Source organism: Acanthopagrus latus, chromosome 8 (assembly GCF_904848185.1).
Source record: "Acanthopagrus latus isolate v.2019 chromosome 8, fAcaLat1.1, whole genome shotgun sequence".
In the NCBI taxonomy this organism is placed as follows: domain Eukaryota; kingdom Metazoa; phylum Chordata; class Actinopteri; order Spariformes; family Sparidae; genus Acanthopagrus; species Acanthopagrus latus.
The window spans coordinates 15,299,868-15,322,022 of NC_051046.1; the positions used below are offsets into that span (position 1 = coordinate 15,299,868).

Below are 22,155 nucleotides of genomic sequence, written 5' to 3' on the forward strand. Positions count from 1 at the left end.
CACGCAGCCTGGCCCCGGTCTTCAGCGCCGACACAGAGGGACAGAGAGCCAGGGGAGGATGTGTGCGTGAGTGTGAGTGCGTGAGTGTGAGTGTGTGGGAGGAAGGGCCGGGGGAGTAAGAGGGATGAAAAGGGATGAAAGGTAAGGCGAGGTCTGGTGGCCTTGTCTGAAGGTGAGTCGGCTCTTCCTCCAGCGTGCAGTCTGGTTGCTCTGGCGGAAAGAAGCAAGGGGGGGTGTAGGGAAGACGAATGAGATGGAGCGCGGGGACACTGATCAACGGCCGAGTCGCTCACCGGCCATCTCACTCCGTCGCTCACCTCATCCAGAGGGAGCGAGCGAGCGAGCGAGCGAGCGAGCGAGAGAGAGAGAGAGAGGGAGAGCAAGAGAGGGAGAGAGAGAGAGATGGACAGAGAGAGACGTGAGGAGGCCAATGAGCCGGCACCGATCCAGTCACAACACCACGGACACAAATCCTGGTTCTGTACCATTAGCTCCAGACTGTCATAAATCAGACAAAAGGCAGCCAGCAGGACGGAGGGAGAAGGCCAAACAGAGAAGTCAAAAAGCCACAGCCACACAGCACTGATCAGACAGCAAGGAGGAAACAAATAGCAACCTTTGTGCAGAGGAAGCATTTATAACAACAAGAGACAAAGCTCCACGCACATAATGGAAGAGCTGGAGACACAACTGAACCTCAACGCTTTTTGAGTTCTAACCGAAATGTGTCCTTTGCAGTGCATACTGAAACAAAAGTTGGCATTGGTCAGATTTTAAGAGACCGATAACTGGGAAGGATATTTGTTTGCGGTAAAATTAAATTAAATTTAATCTTGGAGTCAAAACAACTTGTGATGAAATGACTCTGAGTACAATTGGCTCAGGTATTGTTCAAGTCCAATTATGAGGTACTTTACTTTGTATACTTTATTTCTTTTTTCTCCACTACATTAATTTTATTTAGTCAGTTACTAGTTACTTTCGCAGACTCATATCATTTTATCATTTGTAGGCTATTAATTGTGATGTGTTACCGATCAGTTAGGCCCGTGGGCAGGACATGCGTGTGTGACAGGCCGTTACAACAGAGCCAGATTTTCAGCACATTGTCAAGTGGGTTTATTTTATCTGCAATGTGACAGAAAAATCACGGATATCGATAATCAGAAAAATGATGAATATCGCCCCCCAGTAGCAAACTAGATGGCTATGCTGATGTGCGAATTACTTCACGGTGCTCTTCTTGGGTGAAGGATTGTAAATAAGGAAACGGGAATTATAGAGGTACTTGTGCTTGTGCCAAAAAAGAACTCTCTTTAATGCAATGTTTTTGGTTTATGCGGCTTTTAAATTCATGGTGTATTTCAGTGAACACAGCATTTTCAGAATTGACAAAAAAAAGATTGGAATTCAGATTGTGGATCACGATTGCGATTACACAGATTTATTTTTGGCCAGATCTCCTGCCACTGTATGACGGTAGAGAGATGACAGACGATTAAGGTGGAGAGACAGAGAACAACATCTAACAAAGGAAGCCCTACTGGACCCAAGCCAGGGGATGATGCAGTTTATGGTCATTGCTTTAAACCTCTTGTCCACCGGAGCACCCTGAAACTAGAACGCTGGTATACTTCATTGAAATTTTGATTGAAAAAGTGATTCTGCACAAAAAAACAAAAAGAGGTTTATGTTCATTAAGCTATAGTGGCACAGGCACTCAGGTGCTGAATTGGAACAGGTCTAAACAAATCAACCAGCTTTCATGCTTATAAAATCTACTTCACATAAACAGGACTGCAGCCCAGAATCCCTGCTTTTGTGTCTCATCAAAGCCTGCATTAACACACACACACAAGATCCAGATTGTCCTGGTGCTAGCAGACCAGCCATTAAGTCATTAGGATTTTGTCCCTGTAAATTGTGATACTTGATTAGAACATGTGGGTTAGCATTTCCATTTGGTAATGCCATTTACTGGAGCAAAAGCTTCATTAGCATTACTGCATGTAATAACCCCGACAAGGGATTTCCTAACCCAGATTTAAACCACACCCAACCCAGGCATGCTGTGCTGGCATGCGCCCTACTGGCAGATAAACAACACATCTGCCTGCCTGCTCTGAAAGTTGTACATATATATTGTATGAACCAGTGGAGAAGAGACAGTTGCTGTTTGTCTAGGAGAGTGATGTGTGTGTATGTTGTGTGTGTGTGTGTGTGTGTGTGTGTGTGTGTGTGTGTGTGCGTGTGTGTGTGTGTGCATGCGCGTGTGAAAAGATGCGATTCCATGTAAGTCTGTGTGTAGGAAGCGGAGCTCCAGATTGGCACAAACTGGCAGCGGAGCGAGCCTTGGTCTTGCAGCAAGTTCTGGCGAGCGCGTGCCAATCCTACCTTCCGCAGCAGTACGCCATGGGGGGGCTGAACACTTCTGCACCGCGATCCAATTAATTTCATCTCCGCACGCCACACATTTCGACATGCTCGGAGCGTAAGGAGAGGAAGTGGAAGTATGATGGGGGTGAAGGTGAGCGGTGAGGCAAGTGGGAATAACTGAGAAAGAGGAAGTGGAAGGACGGGCCAGGCTTGGGAATCTTAGAATTTCCCGTATCTTTTATTCGAGCTTCTGCACGGGGAGAAGAAAATGCAATTACACGTGCCCTCTCAGCCTTTTCAGGCAAGTGTGGTGTGTAAGAACTGAGGGGGTAGTGGTGGGGTTTGTGCCCTGTGGCGGCCAGCACTCCCATACTCTATGCTAATAGTTGCTTGTTCTGCATTCTAACAGGCATTTTGGTGGCAAGGCTCTGAGTGGGGAGCAGCGGAGGGTGAGTGCAGAGCATCAGTGAAGGGAAAAAAGGGGGGTGGGGGGGTCTGTCGCCTTGTGTCTCCAGAGATAGTAGGAATAATGAAAAAGTCTGCCGGGACTTCAAAGCAAACGGCTGGTCATTTCCTGTGGTGATGGCTGATACGGGCCTACATGTTCAGGCAACAAGCACGCACACACTTAGTCACACATTCCTGCCAGCAAAACCCCGGCCGATGAACACCACTTCCTTTGATGGTATATAGTGGAGCCAAGAAGAAGGAGGAACAAGTCTTTGGACGTGGAATAGATTTGAAAAGCCTTTGTGTGTTGCTGGCGGAATCATCTAAGTGCTTTAGCCACGGGCCTCGGGGTCAACACTTACGCAATGTGGGTGTAATGCCAGAAACCAGCTGGGGATGTTAACCATTTGTTTAACTTTGATTTTTACCGAGTTTTCAAAATTTGAGACAGAAAGCAACACAACGTGGTTATCATGAGCACATCAGACTTGTTTATGCATTCTCCATTTCTGTAATGCCATGTTCCAAACGATGGGCTTTTTCTTGGTGAACACACTGACACATTAGCAGGAAAAGCGCAGCTATAATTATCAACAATATTGGCGGCATTTCATTAAGATGCAGTTCCAGAAATCTGGTGTAATCTGGTGTATGACGGCTCTCCGGCGTGGCTGACTGAGACATTCGAATGGAGTGGAGCCATCGCTGGTATCGTTAGTCAAAACTGTGCTTTTTCTCTTACGTCAAGTCAAAACGTCAATCATGAAAAAAGACTTTTACAACCCAGCCCAGTCACCAGGATTTATCGTTTGCAGTTAATGATCCTGCAAACCACAAATACAGCCAATGTTGATGTGTATCAAATGTGGCATATCAGGTTCACACTAAATGCTTATCAGCCACCTTCCACATCGCTACAAGGATGGTCGATTTTTGTTGAGTTGATCATCTCCACCCAAAACAGGTGTTTGCAACATATCAATCTAAAAACAGAATGCAACAATTTGCAAACCAACTTTGTTTACCAACAACGGTTTTACAAAGTCATCCCAAGCCTGTGCAGTAATATCATTCATACACTGGTGTGATTAAGAACGTGATTAACATCGCCACATCTCTGCTTCTGAAAAAACTGAGCCTTTGAGAGGATGCCTCTTTCATACCCAACCATAATACTATCATCAGTTACCAATTCACCCCTTTAACTTTGGAATGTTCCAAACAGGTTTTTTTTTTTTTACAGAATTTCACAACTTTCCTACTCTTTCATAAAAACAGCAGATTGGTTTAGGAGCGCTGCTGCACAAATGTAGGTACTAGAATAACAGTTGCTCTTTGGATCCAAGGGCATTTCGAAACAGAAGTTAGACTTGTACTTTGCTTTGTGATCAATAAGTCATAACTAAAAACTATCGAGGCACACTGCACTTTTTTGTTTATGACTTATTGATCACAAAGCAAAGTACAAGCCTAGCTTGTGTTTTCCTGGTTTCATTTCCTTGTCTTTTGCTGCCCCTGTGCCAACTTGTTCCAAAAATGTTGTTGACATCAAATTCAGAATAAACATTCATTTACAAAGGTAAAAGAAGTTGATGAGGCAAAACATTAAATAAATTGCTCCTGTACTGTTTTCAATAGAGTATGTGTCAGCTTAGTAGTAAATTACAGCATTCTGTTGATATCTACACAGCATCCAGACTTTAATGGAATCAGGTTCATTTGTCAATATCTCAATGTATCCAAAACAATTTCAATGACTTTATTGAAAAATTATTTGGAGGCTATTGTGGCTATAGTGTTCTCATGATATATTACAAAGATATTGTAGGAAATTGCATAATATGGCATCTTTTTCAGAAAAGTCGAATGAATGTAATAAATAGTGCCTCCAACTGGTGAGTAGCATTTGATTTATAGTGTTGTTGTTCTTCCAAGAGCACTGTGTCTATGCTTGTTATCAAGTTAGTGGTTGTACTTCGTATTCCACTCATTTTGTACCATCCCTCCTCTAAGGTTTCGGTTTCAGAGCTGCGGGGGGGGGGGCTGCTGGGCCAGCACGCTCCGCAAACATAAACAACCCTGCAGTGGCCATTTCTGGCCAATCCCGCTTCTTATCATATCATCTAGTTCTGTTATGAAAGCCAGACTGCCCTGCAGGCTTTTTCTGATTGCATGTATGTGTGTGAGCACGCACCCAGAAGCGCGTTTATGTCGGTTTCTGTATCTCCGTGTTATGTGCAAATAAAAATCACAGAGAGGGAACAAAAACCACACATCTGGTTCCATTCAGAATGCCTGGAATTCTTTGCCTGCTTGGTTCAGATTACTTCCCAAGCCCCCATGCTGGCTGTGCAGGAGAGCAGATAAACTATGCCGCTCAGCACAATGTCTTGCCTATTCACACTGGAAGGGTGTGGGTTGACAAGGACTAGAGGTGAAGCTGAGTTTAAAGGCGGGTACTGGGTGTAGTCTCAAGCGGGAGACTCCTGAGCAGCCAGGTATGCTAATTTACGGCTTCTCAACCATTGCAGACCTCTCCGAACAGTATGTGGAGCAGGAGTGGGTCCTCGGGGAAGGGCACATTAAAGTTCTGCCAGACGGAACAGCACCTTAATATGATCCCGGCCCTTCCACCCTGATATCCACTTGGGTAAGCCCCAGCAGTGGAGGGTGAGCTCTGCAGAGATCCACACCAGAGAGACAGAGATACAAGGTCAGGAAACTAAGAACCTTGAGAGTATTGGTTAAGGCTTTACTGCAGCATAAGCAGGCCTAAACCACGTGACGGCAGAGCTGGAGAACAGATATATTTTCTTCTCCTCACAGCCAGAAATCCAGCTGAGGTAAACTTGCTTTATTATTGTTTTGTTCCGGTAGACCCTATGCGCAGCTATAAAGAACAAGATGATTTCTATTCCGAAATGAAACAATCCATACACCTTGGGATCAGTTTGTTCCACACAACAATCTCGCTGCAACTGCAGAACGTCACCTTTCCTTTACATTGCAGAGTGCCCCCCATTCCAATTCCCCCACCCTGTTATCTCCCAGGTTTGACAGAGTGATGTCTTCAGCCAAAATCACCTCGTCTACTCTGGTTCCCCAGGAGATGGAGTGCCACTGATGTAGACGATTCAATCAGCGAGAAGTGAAAGAGCAGATCACAGACAATACGCTGCGGCCCCATTACCCCGAGTCCTCGGTTACCGCTAGCGACGCTTAGCTCGGGCCCCCACCTAATGGGCCATAATATCATTTTACGCCATGTTCCAGCTCTTTATACTAGCTCTAAACATAACTCTGTCGCCAAGGCACAATAAAAACAGATATATTTCTTTATTACTCCTCACAAAGCATATCACCAGATCTGAGCAACCCTACAAAGGAAACTAATATCTCCAGGAACCCGCTCTTTTCCTTGGCTCATTTGGAGCAGACGCACAGTTGTTATTACATTGAGCTGCACTCTGCCGGCCTCACCTCCCCATGCCATTCACTCAGTGTGTAATGGATGTTTTATTATAATCAAATGAATACAATATCTTCACCATAAATAACCCACTGAAAAAGCCATTTTCTCTGCCGTGCAATATGTTTAAATGTCCATCACGCCTTAAGCAACGACGTGCCACATGTTTAATTCAGAGCCGATGCAGTTTGTGTGTTGTGTGTTGCAACTGTATGGGTGGGGGGGGGGACAAAAAACCAGCAACTCATCCACCTTTTACTCACCCTCACGTCCCAACGCTGCCCCCTTCGACTCACCCAATAATCACACTTCACGCTTTCTTGCATAAAGTCATGCGAGTCTCCGGCAGGTTCATTACTTTGCATGAAAGTGGAGGAGGAAATGTCACCTGGGTGCCCTGCTTTTGAGGCCATTCACTTTCTTCATCTCGTGGGGCAACTGCTGTGCTTGTAAATCCCGAGCCAGATGAGCGGAATTTCACTTCGGCAAGGGCAGGTTATTATCCGCAACCAGGAATCATCACCTACATTGGGTATACGGTGCCATTGTCCTCCTCCACCCTATACATCATCGGGTCTGACCAGCCCATTTACACTTCGGGGATCTGACAAGAGATGAGCGAACACTCCGGTGTGAACATGTGTGCTTGTGTGTGTGGCAAGACGGAGCAAGAGGGGAGTTGGGGAATCCAATCTCTCACACAGAGGAGCAAAGACAGGCGGGAAGATACGCTCCAGGCCCAGAATAACCCCGGCAGTATCCATGAATGAAATGACAGGATTACAGGGGTATTAGAAAACCTGCTGAGATGGTTGATAATGCTGTTTATGGCTGGGCGTCATGCCGCTTGAAGGGAAAAAGTCAAACTGTTTGACTAATGAAAAATATGGACAACCTCTTCACACAGTCACCAAGCAGAAAATTCAAGGACGGGGGGGTGGTCCCGTTCTCCGGTCACGTTAACGGCGGGTGTTGACTACTTGACGGATATTAACACAAATACTTAAGATTCATGTCGTTGGTATTATTGTGGTTGAACCTCTTAAAAATGGGGACAGTAAACGTGAGTCGTGCTATCCTGGTTAAGAATGGGATTATTGTTGTGTCAACAACCCCCATAGATAATAGTAATTACTGCCCTTGTTGCGGCGCCATCAGACTGCAACTTTGCTAGCTGACAGCTTGGTCCTAATTACCAAGAACCACCAATTACTGGCTCCATTTCATTATTTATATTTCTCAGCACACCCAAATAAAAGAGACTTCAGTGACTCTGAGCAGTCACATCTCTGGCAGCTCCAGAGAAGCATCCAGGGGACCTGCTGAATCATTGTCCCAGAGCTCTTTTACTGATAATGTACCAGTCAGCATGCATACACAACATTGTTATCCCACAGAAAACTGAGTAAAAGTGGAAAAATGACACCCGATGCTGCCTTTACTTCCTCCGTGTCAGCCACAGGAAGTAATTTAGCTGCAAAGGAAGTGCATTATCATCTATTCTTTTCCCTCTCGCTCCTGCTCGTTTATCTGCCAACAGGGCTGCAGAATAAATTTTAAAACATCAGCCCCCGAGCTTTTAACCATTAAAACAGTTGTTGTTGATTTATATTTCAGTCATTCCACTGTTGGCTCCATTTTGGAATAATTTGATCGTCTACTGCCATGTAGAAAAAAAGCCTCTAAAACAATTAATAAAACATAAAAAGACAAATCTTTATCTGGTGAGTGTACTCGACCAGTCCTCCAACACACACGCTGACTTTCGCAGATGTTTCCTATCATACTCTGCTGCCAAGCGCCGTCCAGCGATGGCTGAGAGGAGGCGAGCAGGAGCTCAGGGCGGGGGTGTGAAATTCTGCTATTCCTGCTCCAGTGAATTCTGCAGAAACTTGGCAGATCATTGTGGAGATTTGTATGTCTGTGGATTTGATATCAAACTGTTGAGAGGCTCGTCTGGAGTCTGTCTCTCAACATGCCTCCCCTCAAAGTAGGCCTGGCTGTTTAGCTTATGTTCCCATAAAGCCTGACGGCCACATTTCTCAGCCCTCAAGGGTGCAGATGGGCGATTAACTCAGCAGACAGGTCTTCTACCATCAACTGAAAGATAACCATTACAACACTTTGTTGCTTCAGAATACTATGCCTCTGAGAAAAGAAAAGCCCATAATCCGCAAATAGGGAGCCCAAACAAAGAGCATCTGTATCATCTATACGGATTCCTGCCATCGTACACCTTGTTGATTAACAATGACTCTTTCTCTGTCGGTGACTCTGTGCAAATTCAGTGAATCACAAAACCTCCTCAAACAGCAGCTCATGCTCAGCAAGCTGTAAAGCATGCAAAGCTATCACGTTCCGAAAGGACAAGCAGTCTCAAAAAAGCGATTAAATAAAGTACAAAAGGAATCTGCCGTGGCGATCCAAAGCGCTTAGCATTTAGATGACAGTTGCGAAGGGCAGGCCTTGTTTGCAGGGGCTGGAGCAAAGCAGTATATGTGGCCCGGAGGCCGGATCTGTTCCAACTGTGCCCTGGCAAGAAAACGTTCGGCCCAGTCAGCCTCGACAGCTTGGATATTCACAGGGGGCGATGGAAAACTGGAGGACTGCAGTACCGCGATGGAGTAGGGGGAGCTCGGAGGAGGAGGAGGAGGAGGAGGAGGAGGAGGAGGAGGAAGGGGTGATGAGTCAGGAACAAGGTGTTTTATATTATTTTGGTACCGCAAGGACATGACATTTGCTGTGTTCGATGAGCAAAACCAAGCCTGGGCTGGCGATGGGGGCCGCTTGTCTGTGTTGACCTGCAGTGATTACGTTTATCATCTGGCAGGTCTGTCTGAAGGAGGAGGCTCGCAGAATTTTTACACGTTTTAAAAAGGTGCTAGTTTATGCCGGGACTGTCTGCAATACCTCGCTTTGGTGATGATTAATTTTTAAAAGCCTGGAATTGAATTATACATTGGAAGTGGAGACAGAAATGATCCTCTGCGGGTTCCGGAGAGTAAAAAAATAAACACAGCGGGAGCATCAGGTGTTCCAACATGTTCATTCCTTCCACTCTGACCTTAACATAGTAATTAGGCTTTAGATGACATGACACATTGCCATTTTACACACCATTGTGACAATTTCAGCATTACCATAGATCACAGGCATTAAAGTGAGGATCATCACTTTGATTTAGCGTGACGAATGAATTATTCAGTCTCATCTCTGGGGACGCATAGTTAAATTCTGACTCATTTTTGAATATTGTAAAGGACTTTTGATGTTGCTGCTCACTTGATTAACCTGAACCAACTTCAGAGGAGCTACAGTTAAGACTATTGCCACTAGCAGTATTCCAAACAAACATGGAGCCTTGTACAGAAACGACACTTTGTATAGGCTTCCTCTTTGAAAGATATTACGTGTCAAAGGTATCACCATCCATTATTAAATGGTCTTGTTTACTTATTCGTGCTGTATCATTCAAAGAAGCGTTTGAAAAAGTAAACTAAATGAGGAGTTCACTGCACAAACGCACGTTCAAAGCACTAAAAATACAAAAAAAAAAGCAGATAAAAAAGATGAGTGGCACATGAAGAAAAATAAAAACTATGAGTCCCACTCACACCAAAAAAAAGGTGTGAAAAGGACAGAGGCAAAAAAGGACAAACAAAAAAGATAAGATCCGTTTGCTCTTGTGCATCTTAATTCATTCATCCCTAAGTACCTATTTGCTCCAAGGGTTGTGCCAAGTGAAATCCTCCAGGGGGGAATGACTGACACCTCCTAATCCTCGTGGATACCAAAAAGCATGTCATTACCATGATATTTGCACAATTTTCTGGGATGTTAGACGAAGTGTGGGAGCAACAAAGAGACGACGAAACTCTAAAAATAACAGGTGTGAATTTTTAATGCACTGTGTTTTGGGTCACAAGTGTACCTTAAGTACTTCGAGGGGGGGGGGTGGAAAAGCATCTCTCCACCCAAGCTCGATTCATTCAGCACAGCCAGAACAACCACCTGGGGTAGCCTACATTTCAAATGAGCCATATTTTGTTTATCTTTAACACCAGCGGGCAGGCTGGCAGGCATGCAGCACTGGAGGAAATGTGATGGAAAAGTAGAGCACATGAGTTATGACCTAAGCAAACAGCTGATTAGGAGGAAGATGAGTGAGAAAGGGAGTTGTCTGTCAAGCTAAATCCTCCACAGATGGACGAGTGTAGCGCACCGAGAAACCAGCAAGGCCTGAAGCTTTGTGGCAGCTTTGGGTTTTAAAGCACGCCACAAAAAAAACTGTTTGGGAGGCAGCGATGAACGGCAGGTGAACCCGAGTACAGTACATCGCGTGGAATGACACAGAGATATTCCTCACCTTTTCATTATCTCATCGACTGAGCGAATCATGGTAACTTTGCCACCATCTGGACAGAAGAAGCTTTTACAGCTGTCTATATAACACTGTTATAGCAGCAGTTAATTGCTGGGGATCTTCATTTAATGAGCATCAGAGCAAAATTAATTAGTCGAAGCCTTAATAAACTGGTGCGAAAACTTACCGGAGTACGAATAAAGTTCTGACGAGCAAAAGTTATTTTAACTCGCGGAGTAAGACTTGACTTATAATTGGACCACCATTTCCTGACACACAAAAAACAGAGTGTTGACCATTTACTAAGCACAATGTTCCACTTCTGTGAGCACAATAACAAAAAGGGTTTTCAGTGGTGTGCTGTGGCACTTGGTGGCTAACCCTCGCCTGTGAAACTCCCAGGTGAGACGATCAACTATCTGCTGGGTAGCAAAGCTGCAGCCTTACTCCATCGTTCCCTCCGCTCGCTGCAGCCTATCTGCTCACTCCTTTCCCTAGAGCTCACTATTGCCCGTGCTACCTCTGCTCTTGTACTGACAGCCAAACAATGGGAGCCAGGACTGCCTTAACGAGTAGAAAGTGGAGGCTCGACTAATTAGAAGCACCCCCCCCTCGCTGTCGCCTCCAACCCCTCCTGTTAGCTTAGAACAGTGTGATACAGCTTGGCCAGGGCTGGGACTGCCGAGCCCATTGTGAAAGAAACAGGGGCTGGAAGTTGATTTTTTTTTTTTTTTTTTTCTGGCTGCTGGCCGATGGGGGACCGTAGTAATTGCCCGAATCCCACCGTGGCAAGCGAGGAGAGAGTGTGAGGGTGGCACAAGCCAAGGAAAGTGAGAGAATGCTGGGACAGAGTGTGGGAATACAAGTCTGGCAATGAAAAAAGAATACCAATGGTGAAAGAGGAGACACATCAGAAAATTGCAGGGCACAAAAGATAAATGTTTAGCAGAAGGAACATGTAATGACACGTAAGACAAGCGATTCAGAGAAGGTCAAGACCCTTCGTTGTGTGAACATGACACGAGATGAAAATAAAACTGGACAAAGTACTGGGAATGTGAGTGAAAATGAAATGACCTCGGGGGCTACTCACTAGGGAGAGGCAGACAGGGGTGCAGCGAGCGTCTTGTCTGTTGGAGTGGAACAGAGAAGGTTGCAGCGGCGGCTGCACAGTGGGCCCTCACTGGACGCTTCAATCACAGGCAGCCGGAGCCCCGGGCAAACTTGGCCAATTAGCCGCACACTGCCGCTGACCCCCAGCTTCATTAAGGGCCCGAGCTCTGGATAAGGGGAGAGAGGAGAGAGAGGGTGCAGAGGAGAGGATTAGGGAGAGAGAGAGGGAGAGAGAGAGAGAGAGAGAGTAAACCATCAGCACTGGCAGGGTTTTCGAAGACACACACATGCATTTGCACGGACACACAAGCTGGAGGTGAAGCTCCAAGGTTACAGATAAACATAATTAACGGTGAGAGCACCCTATACTGCACATGTACACACTCGCCGTATTGCACTCCTGCCTCCCTGTGGGTTTACACCAGCGGCAAAGGTGGAGCTTGGAGGGGGGGGGGTTACAGCCATGGAGGCCAGAGGGCACAGCTCCCTCCTCTCTCCCACACCGCTGCACTGACAGCAACAGGTGTGGTGGCCAGTAGACACGCAATTACCAGGCTGAGAATCTGCTCTCTGTGACAGAGACAACGGCAGATCAGAGGGAGAATCAGAGCTGGAGGGGGAGAGGAGGGGAGTGGGAGTGGGAGGAGAGGTGAGAGAAGAGGGGGAGGAGGAGGAGAGGAAGATACAGACTACTGAAAGTCCCTGGAGGAAAAGGGGGGATAGATTTCCAGTCAGCTCTTTTCATCACAAACCCCTCGTCGGCAGAGCGACCAATCAAAAAACCAACACATACAGTAGATATGACACACCTGTTGATCTGCAGTAGAGATCCAAATTTACATGCTTTGGTGGTCCGGAGAGACACCACATACATATGTGCACAACCATGAGACAGAGGAGAGAGTAAAGTGACAACATCCCATTTCAATTCCGATCGGGCGGGGCTGTTTGGGGTGCTTTGGGACAGGTTGCGCTCAATGAGCCCTGACAGCAAGACTGTTTGGTATTTACGTGTGTGTGTGTGTGTGTGTGTGTGTGTGTGTGTGTGTGTGTGTGTGTGTGTGTGTGTGTGTGTCTGCATTGTGAGCGTGTATATCCACACGGGACCTCTGCTTGCATCAGCCTGGTGATGGAAGCCTCAGCGGTGCTCCAGAGGTGGGGGGAGGTAGCTTCATACTCGCTATCCCTCATTTTCTCTGCTCTCCCTCTCCGATTACGGGCGTTCGATCAGGCTAAAGTAATGTTTGTGCGCTTTGCCACCAGTGTAGCAATAACTGCTGTCAGAAACCTTGCATGCCTGGGTGGAGAGGAGATACTGGCCCTTTATTCAAAACAAGCCAAGGATAAAAGATCAATGGCCCAATTCAGGCCATGAATTGGAGGGAAAAGTTCACAAACATAGTGGGAGATTATGAGCGGGAGATATATGTGTGGATAGAAGGGAGCGGGGAGCGAGGGGGCATCGAGCTCATCTGGGTGCTAGTGGCTTATTGATCGGTGGAGACACACAGCTCCGAGCCATTCATCACAGGCCACTCAGGCCCTTAGATAACTCCTATGATAGTGCCCTGCTGCTGAGCAGCTGCAACTGGCCACATCCATTATCCTTCAAAGTAAGCCCCCTAGCCTGGGAACAGGCATGGCGGGGCTGCTGGGTGACAGGCTGCAGGGAGGGCTGGACTGGAAGTGGAAAAGTCCAGGCCTGTGGTTAGAAGCCTGTGGGCTGGTGTACACAAAAGGCGGGAGCTAGGGTTGAAGGGCTAGGGCTCAATGAAAAAGTGTACCCTGACAGCCAGAACGGAGATGAGAAACTGTCTGTTTGCTCCAGTTGGAGGGGGGGGGGGGAATGCAACGGCGCCATTGTTTCCACTTCTCGGCCAAACAGTATTAGCAAAGCTGTTTTATAGCAGATAGCACACAAAACGTCTGAGCTACAGGCAGCTCTGAAAACTGCTGAGTGGCTCTGTGTGTGTGTGTGTGTGTGTGTGTGTGTGGGGAGAGAGAAAACTCCCAGATTGGGCAGGTGGGGATCAGCCATAATGAGCCATGTAGGGAGAAAAAGGGGGGGTCAAGAGAGGAAGGGAGGAGGCCGGAGAGCGAGGGAGAACAACAGAGTGAGAGTGATGGAGACGGGCTCGGAGCCAGAGACAAGGCCCCAAAAGAGCAATTACAGGAGCTCCAGAGAAGGTGCAGGCCCAGCCCCCAGGCATGGTTTCACAAAGCAGAGCCAGACATGTACTCACAAACACACACACACACACGCATAAGAAGTATGAATGGCCAAAAAAAAAAAAACTTCTAATGAGGAGAAGACAGAGACAGACATGAGTGAAAGTCAGCAAGGAAGCAAGCATGAGTGTTTTCAAACTGGGGTCACCTCCACCCCAAACGGTCGCCACGCTGCACCCCCCCCGCCACGTCTTCGCTGCAACATTCTGTTCCGCTCTCAACCTGTTCCCTTAACAGCATGGCCCGAAACAAAAGCCGAAACTCCGGGCCCGAGGTCAGTGTGAGCGAAAACTTTCAAGACGATTGTCCTCCGTGTGGTGAGTACTAAACAACACTGAGAGGTCTGGACAGCCCCTCACCATGGTGCCTGTCACTAATACGAGTCTGAAATGGCTTCTGAGGGCAAGGTTTTGTTTTTTTTTTTGTTAGGCCCAGCCTTCCCCAACACCGTACCTCACCCACCACCTCCGCTCCTCCACCGCTTAAAGGAGAACGACAGGCCGGGAAGCAAGAGAGATAAGAAACGAAGAAAGAGAGAGATGTGCAAACAGATAAGGGGGAGGGGAAATTAAATTAAGAGAAAAGTTCTCGTGCACTGGTATGCACCATTGATTTCCTATTCTCTTGGAAACATTTAATGAGCTTAAATAGGAGCCTCGTTTGACACTGCCACAGTGACTCTGAGGAGCCTCCCAGTGAGAGGAAATCGTTCAGATGCTGTGACGGCTACCGGGGGGGGGGGGGCCCTGTAGAAGACGGAGACGAGGTGGAGGAGGATGGAGTAGGAAAGGATGGGGGTGAAAGTGAAGGTTTAAATGCCAAGGCAAGAGACGTGTGCAAGACAGATGTTGGATTATGCCCGGGAAATGGTCCACGGGTAGCATTACTTGCCTAGTTCTCAGTGAGGAGGAAAAAACAAAGACGGATGAAGGAGATTACCGGAGGAGAGGCAGGCGAAAGGTGGTGCACATTCAAGCAAGCTGCCTAGTTATGGAGGTGCTCACCGCTCACAACAGGCACTCATTATAACCCAACAATGTCCAAACTGACTGACAGCTACTGCACTACCGCGGCGTTTCACCCCATTACTTCCTGGATGACCTCCCTATGAGGCATTGAACAGATGCCTATTGCTCGGCAGCCATCTTGCTCTTCCACCCCTCCCTGCTCTCTTTTCTCCCTCTGTCGGCAGGAAAACTATTGTCACTTCATAGAGCAAAGTCCAGAGGCGCTTCGCTGCTCTCTGCCGCTGATGAGGGCCCCACTGGGAACCATCGGCGGCCGCTTTATGAAGTCGCCAGGCAGATTGAATGGACTCAGCGTCCCGCCACCTTTCGCAAGCAATCATGATAATAAGAGTGTGGAGTCAGGCATGGCTGTACACTGGCACCACAGGGGGGCTTTCCCCTCAGCGACTGCTGGGTTGCGTTGGTGGTGTGTGTGTCTGTGTGTCAGTGTGTGTGTCGAGTCGGTGGGCGTGTATGTGAGTTAAGATGGAATATAATCTGATTTAATTGAATTTGTTCATTTCGCAATCGTTACAAACACAACGACGACAAAAAACACAAATGAGAGTGGCCACAACATCTAATTACACCGAGACTGCGACAGGAGCAACCAAGAATCTCACAGTCCAGAGGTGCCGAGTCACTGTAAATAATCAGGACAAACATCATCAGAAGTGAGCCAACACAAAGACGGAATAATGATTTATGGGTGCATATATCATTAGTAAGTTAAATGTGGCAGTTGGTTATTAGATTTGTGTGATGCATTACAATTTGATGGACAATTAGACAATTATACAATCTACAAAAGAGTAATCGACAACAAATTCTATCCTTTTTATGACAAAGATCTATAGCATTCCTTTTTTCCGTGTCCCTGTGGAAGGAATCCTTTCTTTGACAAGCTCAAGCTGAATATATCGTTTCATTTTTGGAGCTCTTGCAATTTATATATAATAAGATATATATCTGTCTCAGCACATGGCTTTCAACAATCTGTGTATTTAACCTCATCTATGTGCACTGAACATGATATTCTGCCTTGTAAGACAGATGGTTGGAGTGGTAAGCCTTTAGGCAAAACGCTCAATCACAAGATAAGGAAAGTCACAGATTGATCGGGTGGAATGTGTACAGGACCAGCATGAATTCAAAGTTTTGGCTGAAAGCTTTTTACTGTTACACCTTATTTAATAACATCAATATTTCCACTTTTCAGGTGCCGTTTGGACAGATTTTGGCAATGAAAGTACTCGCTAATGTTTTGAAAGAGATCATGGTGGTCTGGATTGCATTAATACATCAGCATTCATTTTTGGTTCTGCATGAGACAGGAACAGCAATGATCACAAAAACTAAAAATTAATGGTTTAACGTGACAAGTAACGAGCTACCCCATATGAGTCGACCAGAACACCAATTGGGCACAGATTACTGTGACGCAGGACATAAAGCCCCACCTCTGATAAAATAACATGTTTTTAGGGAGCGCCTGCCTCAAAAGGTACCTCTCCAGACGGCACCATAAAGTAATGTGTCCTCTCAGAGTTGCCGTAACATAGTAGTATTTGGCATTTTTGACGCATGGGAGATAAAACTCAAATAAAGAGTGTTGCCGTTACTCTTTTTTTTAAACCTGTCCAGTTGGATGAAACCAAGACAGTTAAATCTGTGGCAGGGTGTTTAGTTTCCACGGGTCTGCTGGCTAACTTTGTTTCAAGCTTCTGTGGCTGACGACAGCTTTGTTACTGACGTGTAGAGAGTAAATGAAGCCCCCTTTAATGTGCGATGGCGGTGACGGGAGACTCTTCAGAGAAATTTGGAGGTCACCGTCAGAGCGACAGTGGGAAACGGCGGGGACTACAGTGGTGTTTGCTAACGAGCAAGATGTTCAGGAGGACTGAGTATTGGTGCACTACTACTGGGCTCAAGACACACTAAAACATGATAACCTGTAATGGGTGTAAGATGTGTTTAAGTGTATGTAAACATGCTAATAGATGCTGTATGTGCATGTGTAATTGCTGCTGGTGAGTAGTTATTCATAAATATTTCAGGTCACTGCGGATGCTCTTAACTCAGTCAAATATGTTTTCTAGTTTAGTGCTTCTTTAACATTCCGCCGCTGTCTGTTTCTCATATTAGCAGGTCTGACAGGAGTGCTTCTGTTCCTGACCCCTGGTTATTTTCCCCCAAAAAACTTGCGTGTCTGGCTTGTACCACCTCTGAGCATCCGTTCCAGACAGATGCGTAGTAAGCAACGCCAGTGTGGGGTGTTTGGCTCAACCGGCAGCAGTGCTGAGGCCCGTGTTTCGCTGGGCTTTCATGTGTGACTTGCAGCCCAAGTTGCGCTGAAGGAGATGTTTTTATGAAAACGAACACTCAGCTGAGACAATCATGTGATCCTCTGGTGATTAATTACGGTGAAATTAAAAAAAAAAACAAAAAAAAAAAAACAGCCCACGAGAGTGCCCTTTTTTTCTTCTGTGGTACTGCAGCAGATGCACACAGGCGCGCACTCCCACACACACACACACACACACACACACACACACACCAAGTATAGGAAGTGGAAGTGACTAACAGCGACAGAGGGACAACAGTCTTATGAGAGGAGTAGTGCTGAAGTGCCCTACACTGTTTTCTCCAGTGTCCCACCTGTCATTTCCGCCATTCTTCCTCAACATACTGCTAGTAAGAGACAATTTTTCACCAGAAACTGTCTTTGCCCTCAGAAGGAATCCATAGGCCATCATCTATATGACACTATAGCCCATTCCCTAAATCATTTACACTGGCCTATATATAGCCTGTTGAGAAAAGGTCATTATTGAAACAGAAAGCTATATTTCATAATTGCACTACCACGCTTCTATCCCCTCAGTGAAATTGGCTCTCCAGAATATACTCTCTCTCTCTCCCTCTCTCACTCTTTTCCATCTCTCTTTATCTCTCTCTCTTGTCTGTTAGAGAGGGCGATTTTGACAGGCTGACTGTCTCTCCTGGCGCAATAACCACCCTCCATTTGTATCCGAGGAGGGTGCATTAACTAGACAGCGTAATCAGCCTGCACCGGAAAAAGGCAGCAAGCCTCACCAACCGGCTGCTTTTTACCGCTCTTTGCTATAACAGCTCGCCATTAGGCTACAATTAGCGCAGCTCACTCTGGGAAAAATAACCCCTCAAAAGACCTTTAGACAGCAGAGTGGATGTGGGACACATGGAGACTTTCACAAAGGTCCATTGTTGCACTGCACACTTGGGAGAAGTAATCTTATTTGATCACACTTGATGGCGAAGGCGATAGAACTTCAAAGATGAAAAAAAAAAAAAACAACTTATAATGCCATGGGACAGTGTCAAAATCTGGCCTGACGCCACTGACGATGCTACGATTGATGACTTCCGTTGGAAAAGGCTCATCTCCAGATATGTCAGACAGCGCATAATTCATAAAAACGCAGCCGGCAGAAAAGGGGAAAAACAACATCAGAGAGTGCTGCCTTATCATAAGTGTATGCACTTTCCGAAAGAGAGAGGTTTTTGTTGAAGTGCCCCTGTGGTGAAGGTGCACTTCAGGTGAATGTGACTATCAAGCGAGAGGATGCAGCAGCTCAAGCCTTACAAAAGTTAAGTTCAGCAGGCACAAACACATTCCCATCCTCAGGGCTTTGGAACAATAAAGAGAAATGTGTGTCCCTGTGGTCATTTGTGGCATGCTGGCAGTGGGCAGACACAGATAAGAGTTTGGATCGGTGGAGGCTGACACGCTGTGATTATCTCCCGCTGCTGGAATTGACCGTCCATCAATCCAGACGGCCGAGAGGACCGGGGCCGGCAGACTCAATTGTTGCCTGAGACGAGATTTGTATGATTCAATGACCTCAGGAAAAAAAAAAGAGAGAGAGAGAGAGAGAGAAAAATGTGTCAAGTGTTTCAAATACGTTGTCGTTGTCCTCGTGCATTGTGATTCAGATTCGCAAATGCTCGAGAGGGGGGCGGAACAGTGCTGCCGTCTGAGAGCTACAATCACCAGCACATATGTTCTCACACTAAGTCTCACACACTCACACACACACACAGACACAGACTACCACCTGACTTTCCAGGGCTCCCTCTCAAGTCCCAGTCTGCCTTCCTGGCTCTCTCACCACCTTCCCCCTCACCTCATGCTGCGCATTCTGGACCCGAAACACAGTCCATACACTGGAGTGAGCGGCGGGAGGGCTGGTGGAAGGGAAAGAGCGAGGGAGAGAAAGAGAGAGTGTGTCAAGAAGCACATTCTTTCTGCTGAGCGCCATCTGGAAGTGGAAAGGTAGATAAACAATGACGTGAGTCGCATCCCATCTCCTTCCTAAAGCCCGAACAGACACACACGCTCGCCACAATGTACGAGCGCCATCGCCACCGATCCTGTGCAGCGCGCCAAGCATTGTCAGGGATTGGGTCTTATCAATCGTTGGCCAGATACTGAGCAGAAGCGTGAGGCAAACAAAGGGAAGGGGAGAGAACAAAAATGGAGGGGAGCTGCAGGCGACAATGAGAAACACAAATGAGATGATGGCTGGGAGCCACTCGTCCACGCGGCCCAGACTGACTCCATTTAATCTGGTCAAGTCTGCCCTGAAATCAAAGCAATCTCCTCTAGTGAGCTGACAGAGGAAGCAATGAGACAGCCAATCCCACCCAAAAAGGAAGTTGCTGGTGGAATTGAATGAGGGGATGTGAGGCTATGCAGCATTGTGCTAGGCATGCAGACTATTACGGCTGGGGAACTCTGCTTTATTTAAAAAAGTACATTTGCATTCTCTCAGCTTGTGAGAGGAGAGCTTGGGGCCAACGTTAGCTGCTGCTCCTGCTCCTGCTGCTTTTGAATTCTTCACCATCTTTTTTTTTTTTGGGGCCCTTCTGGCATGCAATATATCACAGTGGTAGTAGAAATCTTTATTATCCCTGATGGGGAAATTGTCCTTGTAGTAAGTCTGAGATAATAACAAAAACAATATTCAAACAATGCACAAAAATCATGGAAAAGCTGAGGACTGATGAAGAGCAACAGCTGCAGCAACAGCCGGAGGGATGCTCCCCGAGGGTACTACACCTCTTGGGGCCAAGACCGTCCTGAAATAGTGGTTAGCAAGACCTGAGTAAGACTAGAGTGAGACATGCAAAGGCCACAGTGGGGGTGACAGAAAGGAAGAGGACCAAGACGAAGAGACTTTGACAGCCATCCCTCGGGCTGCAAGAGGAGCTGCACCTGTATGCACCTCAGCTCTGCTCAGTTTAGTCTCTGTCTCTTCAGACCGCCGCCCACCCCACACACACGCACACACACACACATTGAGTAGACTCGTCTTCGGCTCTGTTGGCACTGGCGGAACAACAGGAGGGAGGGATCAGGTGGCTGGGGCAAGCAGACGGAAAGAGAAGGGCCGGGTGGGGGGAGTTGACAAATGAGTCTCGTCAGGTAACGTTCACAGATGTGAAAGGATGGAGGGGAAGAAGAGAAAGAAGATAGGTTAAGGGAGGGGAGGGTGTCTGTCAGCTCATATTGGTTCATCAGCGAAAATCTCCTGCCCTGATTAGTAACCGCTGCAGTCAGGAGAGGGGAGGACAGAGACACTTAGAATGAGGAGGCACTTAGAACGGGTCTGTTTGCTCCAGAGGACCGCTTACTGATTCTTATTGTGGAGACAACAAAACATAGCCGCCGTCTCTCTGTCTCTCTCACTGCTTGGGCTACTTCTCCCTGCGATGGCTCTGATCAAAAAGAACAGGCGGGGGACGAGGCAAAAGGAGAAATTTGGGTCAGACACATGACATATTAATACAATCACTGACGACGAAAAAGAGACGCGAGAAGAGAGGGGAGAGGAGAGAGGAATGAAATGAAGGGGAGAAGACTGAAATGGAGTCAAAATATGCGCAGCAGAGGGAGGATTTGTGTCACAACATGCCCTGGCATGCACGGGAAACGGATGCTTCGTTTGCAACCGGCCTCAGAAAATAAAAAGAGCATAATGACATTAAAGCGATTTTTTGGCCAAATGAACGCAACTTCCTTCAGGTGTATTCAGACCTTGATAAATGCCCACTGTCTAGGCTGTTATTAAACACCGGAGAGACTAGTGGGTCCCCGTGCCAGGCAAAACTAATTAAAGCCAGGCAGATGTGTCTGGACAGTGGTGTACCACACACACACACACACACACACACACACACACACACACACACACACACACACACACACACACACACACACACACACACACACACACACACACACACACACACTTGTATGAACGTTTACACACTCAAACGGGCTGTTAACCATGTCCACAGTGCAATCAGTGCCGGCTGATGAGCCGTCACCGTGCTAACTAGACCAGGTGAACAGAAAACAACAGCATCTCTGGCTTAATTTCTAACTTTGGTGCGCTTGACTTCGGAAACTTTTTGACAGCCGGCGGCCAGCAAAAGAAAAACGCCTTCCCCCCTGGCTCCTTATTATCCTCACCAAAGCCAGGCAACATGTTTCTTTCTCTGTGTTCCCCACCTTCTCTGCTGCAGGTGATGATGAGAGTTAGAGCTAACAGCAACCAATTAATCTTTCATGGTGCACGTGTTCCTGCTTTTGTTAGGGCTGCTTCGTGAAATTGTATGAGACTGCAGCTGTACAATAGAGGGCTGGTGACACTTTCATCCTCCTCCTCTCCACTTTTCATTCTCATACTTTGTGAGCAAACAGCTGGGTTTTTTTTTTTTTGCAAAAGCTATCATTACAGCTGCCTACAGGCATGAGAGCTGCACTCCAAATCGCTGATGGAAGCCCATCTAGCCGAGTCAGAGCTAGAGATGAGATTGCACAGGGGATATGAGTACATGGAAGGAGGGGGACTTTTAGATGATAAACACACCGAGGCACACGTGCACACAGACGCGTATGGAGGCGCGTGACTTGAAACAATACCAGCACCCGTGTTTTATCTTCATTTAAGCTGTCGGACTCATGTTCTTGTAATCACGGCAATCTTAGGTCACATATACACACACACACACACCAGCAGCTCCCTCACAGTCTCTCAAAAGACCTATACACACAGCGGTGACTAATCACCCATCTGGAGCAGCCATTCCCAGGTCTGGAT

The 22,155-nt window shown here is 46.8% G+C and overlaps 1 protein-coding gene across 1 annotated transcript in view; it reads right to left on the minus strand.

Moving 5' to 3' along the window:
* The window catches only part of plxnb2b (plexin b2b), a 135,859-nt gene that overhangs the window by 99,071 nt on the left and 14,633 nt on the right, over positions 1 to 22,155 (minus strand). The window contains exon 2 of the mRNA XM_037106996.1: positions 11,752 to 11,938. The gene's annotated coding sequence lies outside the window, so the exon portion shown is untranslated. The remainder of the gene's footprint in view (positions 1 to 11,751; positions 11,939 to 22,155) is intronic.